Source organism: Tupaia chinensis, unplaced genomic scaffold (assembly GCF_000334495.1).
Source record: "Tupaia chinensis unplaced genomic scaffold, TupChi_1.0 Scaffold000318_1, whole genome shotgun sequence".
NCBI lineage: Eukaryota > Metazoa > Chordata > Mammalia > Scandentia > Tupaiidae > Tupaia > Tupaia belangeri.
Window position 1 is genome coordinate 224040 of NW_006159811.1, and position 4680 is coordinate 228719.

The window sequence follows — 4680 nt, forward strand, 5'->3', positions numbered from 1 at the left end:
CCCAAAATAATGAATCACAATGTCAGCTGCTCCACTTCAGGAATCCTCCAAGCACTTGTCTTTGATACTGTCACTTCCTCTTTCCACTCCCAAAGCACATCTGTTACAGACTGAGGACTTAAGTCCTCCCGAAATTCATATATCAAAATCTCAACCCCCAGTATAATAGTATTAGAAAATAGGGCTTTGGAAGATAATGAGGCCATGAGGGTAGACCCCACAAGAATGATACTAGTGCCCTTATACAAAGAGACACGAGAGAATTTGCTTCCTTAGTCTGTTTTCTGCCATGTGAGGATATGAGAACCAGGAAGAGTGTGCTTACCAGACACTGGACCTGCTGGTAAGTGACCTTGGACTTCCCAGGCTCTAGGATTATGAGAAATACATGTTTACTGTTTAAGTCACCCAGTCCACAGTATTCTGTTCCAGCAGCCAGAACTGACTAAGACCACATCCAAATCAAAGTACTCCATCTCTCTGTATATCACACCCATGGCAAACATTAAGCAAAAACAATATAATCAAAACTCTTTAACACGTGCTTTTACATTATTTGGGATGCAGCTTCTCATGGTGGTTTATATGCAATTTTGGAGCTGGAGAGCCCCGGATCCAGGTTCAGCCCTACAATTGCTAGCTTTGTGACCATGGGTAAGTAACTCAACTTCCTCCTTGATAAAGGATTAAAAAAAAAAAAAAAAAAAAAAAAAGTACTTCTGACAGGACTGGCCCATAACACAGTATGCAGGGAACCAGAGCCCACATGGCCAACCGTGTTTAAATCCTGGCCCTGACGGCTTGAAAACCACACCAGGCACCTGTGTGTGCATGCCCCAAATCCTGACTGGATGGAGAAATAGAGGGAAAAGGGTTGTGACATAATCATGCTCCAGGTTTGGCACTCAAACCATGGCTGGCCTTGTGGGAGTCCAGTGCCTTAACCACCACGCCACCTATTGGCCTTACAAGTTTAAATGGGTCAGGTACAGCCAGTGAGAGCCAGTCTCCATGGCGTGTCCGGTCCTGTTCTGCTTGGAAAGCAAGAGGTCCAGCAGGGACCCATCCAGGCAGGGGTGACTGCCCACCTGGCCCAGAAGGCCCAGGCCCTTACCCTTGTCTTTGCCCTGGCCCTCAGCTGGTGTGGCAGCGGCATGGCAGTGCCCTTCATGGAGGACTGGGACCTGGTAGAGACCCTGGGGAAGGCACCTACAGAGTGAACAGCAGAACTGAAGAAGCCATAACAATGAAGATTGTAGACATGAAACATGCAGTTGACTGTCCAGAAAATATTAAGAAAGAGATCTATATCAACAAAATGTTAAATCATGAAAACATGGTGAAAATCTAGGTCACAGGAGAGAAGGCAACATGCAGTATCTATTTCTGGAGCACTGCAGTGGGGAGAACTTTGTGGTAGAATACAGCCAGACATAGGCATGCCCAAGCAAGATGCCCAGAGTACTTCCACCGGCTCATGGCAGGGGTGGTTTATCTGTGTGGTAAAGGAATAACTCACAGGGTATTATGCCAGAAAAATCTCCTATTGGAGTGGAATAACCTCAAAATCTCTCGCTTTACCTTGATGATGGTGTTTCAGTATAATAATAGGGAGCGTTTGTTGAACAAGACATGTGGTATGTTCCCTTAGGTTACTCCAGAACTTCTGAAGAGAAGAGAATTCCTGGCAGAAGCAGCTGATATTTGGCCCTGTGGAATTGCACTTACTGCCATGTTAGCTAGAGAATTGCCATGGGACCAGCCCAGTGACAGTTGTCAGGAATATTCTGATTGGAAAGAAAAACAAAGCATACTTCAACCCTTGAGAAAAAATGAGTTCTGCACCTCCAGCTCTGCTGCACAAATCCTCGTTGAGAGCCCATCAGTAAGGATCATACAGACACCAAAAAAGATCTATGGCACAACAAGCCACTCAAGAAAGGGGCAGAGGCCCTGAGGCCTGTCCAGCAGCACGTCGGAGTCGCCTGGTGGCCTCTCCAAGCACATCAGATCCACCCTGAACTCGCCAGTGCGCAGTACTTCCTGTGAAGAAATGTGAAGTGCCCCAGTTCCCAGCCATAGGGACAAGTCCTCCCACAGGGGACAGCAGCCCCTCCTTTATTGACAAGCTGGTACAAGGGATCCTTTTCTACCAGCCCACATGTCCCGACCACATGCTTCTGAACAGCCAGTTTCTTGGCACTCCAGGATCCTCACAGAACCTCTGGCAATACTTGGCCAAAAGGATGACGCATGGGCCAGCAAGTGGTAGAGTGGTTATGTCGCTGGACTCCCATATAGCAGACTGTGGTTCTAGTCGCAGAACTGGACTAGAAAAATTACATAACCCTGTTTTGTAATTATAACAATTAATTCAAATTGCAAGTAGGTGTTTTCCTGGCTTAAATATCACACTGAGGGGACCAGTAGTTGTCATAATGGCTATGTCACTGGACTCCCATGTAGTCGACCACAGTTCGAGACCCAGATCCAGTGGCTTAAACTCACATCGGGCGCATGCCCAAGACCCGGAGAGGAGAATGGAAGAGAAGGGATTGTGGCATGGCCATCCCCTCTGGGGGGTGATTTCTCACTTCCTGTTTCTCTGTCTCTCTGTGTCTTTTTGGCAAGCACACGCACCCTATAGCAAAAAACTCTCAAAAAAAAAAAAAAAAATCACACCCAGTGCATGTGCATGCCCAAGATCCCAGGAGGAGAATGGAGGAGAAGGGATTGCAATGTGGTCATCTTTCCTGGTGGGGGCAGGGATGAGGTATGTTAGGGGGGTGATTTCTCACTTTCCCTCTCACTGTCTCTGTCTCTCCGACAAGCACTAGTACCATAGGCAAAAATCTCTCTCAGAAAAAAAAAGGATGTCGCGATTCTTCACCAAACTGGACGTAGACAAGTCTTACCAGTCCAAGGAGTCCTGAGAAGCTGGGCTACGGCGGAAGAAGAGCTGCATGAACCTAATTACAGTGTAGAAGAAACAATAAACTGATTTTCAACGTCAATTTGGTAGAAATGGATGACAAGATATTTGTTTACTTCCGGCTTTCTAAGGTGATGGATTGGAGTTCAAGAGACACTTCCTGAAGATTAGAGAGAAGCTGAGTGACGTCAGGAGCAGCTGGAAGGTTGGGCTTCCTGCCACATGACTGCCCAGTGGCTCCAGGGATCCTTGCGGAATTAGTGCCGCTTGGCAGCGCTGCCCCTCCTAGAGAGGCTGTTCTGTCCTGCAGACCGCGAACAGTTCCCGAAGGGCTCTCCTCTGTCTTTGTGCAATCGCCTTCCCGTTCTTTTTGTTTGTTTTACATACAAACAATACATCTTAATTTTTCTTAAGAGAGATTTTCGCTATATACACATGAGCTCATTGAAGAGACAGAAACGTCAAGTGAGAAAAATCGCCCCCCAGGGGGAATGGCCACGCCGCAGTCCCTTCTCCTCCGTTCTCCTCCCTGGATTTCGGGCACGCTTGCACATGCACCCAGGGTGAATTTCAAGCTTCCAGGTTGGAACTGCAGTCGGTCACCTGGGAGTCCAGCGACATAATCGTTAAGCCACCTGCTGGTCCCAAGGACATCTTACTTGTAAATAGAACTTCAGGGAAGGAAAGAGATGGGCAAGATTCACTGAGTATTTTTTTCAGCTGAGTGGTGCCTATGAATTGGAAACCTGTCTGGTGGAAGCCAAGTCTGGGTTGTATGAGTTTTCCAGCTCCTATGCTACTCTAATGTCCCATTTTACTGTACATTTTGCTTTATTTAAAAAGTACGTATTTCCTCCACATTAATTTAATTATAAAGTTGAATGATAAAAGCTTAATCCTGTGACTTTTGAAGAACAAACCTCTCCATCTGTGAAGGCCAGCTTCAAGAAACTTACCGCAAGATCTGTACTTTCATTTTCAAAAGGACCTGACCATTACATAAGCCTGTTTTGTAATTATAACAATTAATTTAAATTGCAAGTAGGTGTTTTCCAGATGTCATTAGTAATATTTAACATCCTGGTTGGTCTTTTAAACTGAAATTGAGCATAAACTCTAGGGCTTAACAAATTTTACTCTAAGAATTATTGTTACACATCTTAAACATTTTTCTATATTATTTTCTACTTTCACGGCCATATTTTAATCTTTTACTATAGAAGTAAATCATATTTTGAAAATGAAAAATATTTTTAAAAAATATCTGCCTTATATGGGTGTTATAATTAAACGAGATAATGTGTATAAATGCTTAGAAAAATGCCTGGTACATGAGTGTGCTAGATAAATAGTCCTATTGTTATTTCTGATTCTGACTACACACCAGTGTAATCCCTAGTCTATGGCATTAGAAAATAGGACTTTGGGGATAATGATACGATACAGGTGGGAGTTTCTGTTGTTTTGGTTTTGGGTTTTTTTTTTTTTGGAGAAGTTTTTGCCTTAGGGTAAATGCCCTCACCAGAGAGATAGAGACTGTGAAAGAGAAAGTGAGAAATCACCCCCTGGGGGGATGGCCATGCCACAATCCCTTCTCTTCCATTGTCTTCATGGCCAATCACAGTTGGAGTCCCAGACCTAGTGGCTTGCTTTCTCACTTTCTCTCTTCCCCTCACCCCATCTCTCTCTGGTCATATTAAAAAACTAATAGTAAATAAAATAATTTTTAAAAATTATAATGATAGAAA

At 44.4% G+C, this 4680-nt stretch overlaps 1 pseudogene; it reads left to right on the forward strand.

The window, feature by feature from the left end:
• Positions 1–1154: 1154 nt before the first annotated feature.
• On the forward strand, positions 1155–3158 carry LOC102496704 (serine/threonine-protein kinase Chk1-like; annotated as a pseudogene).
• The last annotated feature ends 1522 nt before the right edge of the window (positions 3159–4680 follow it).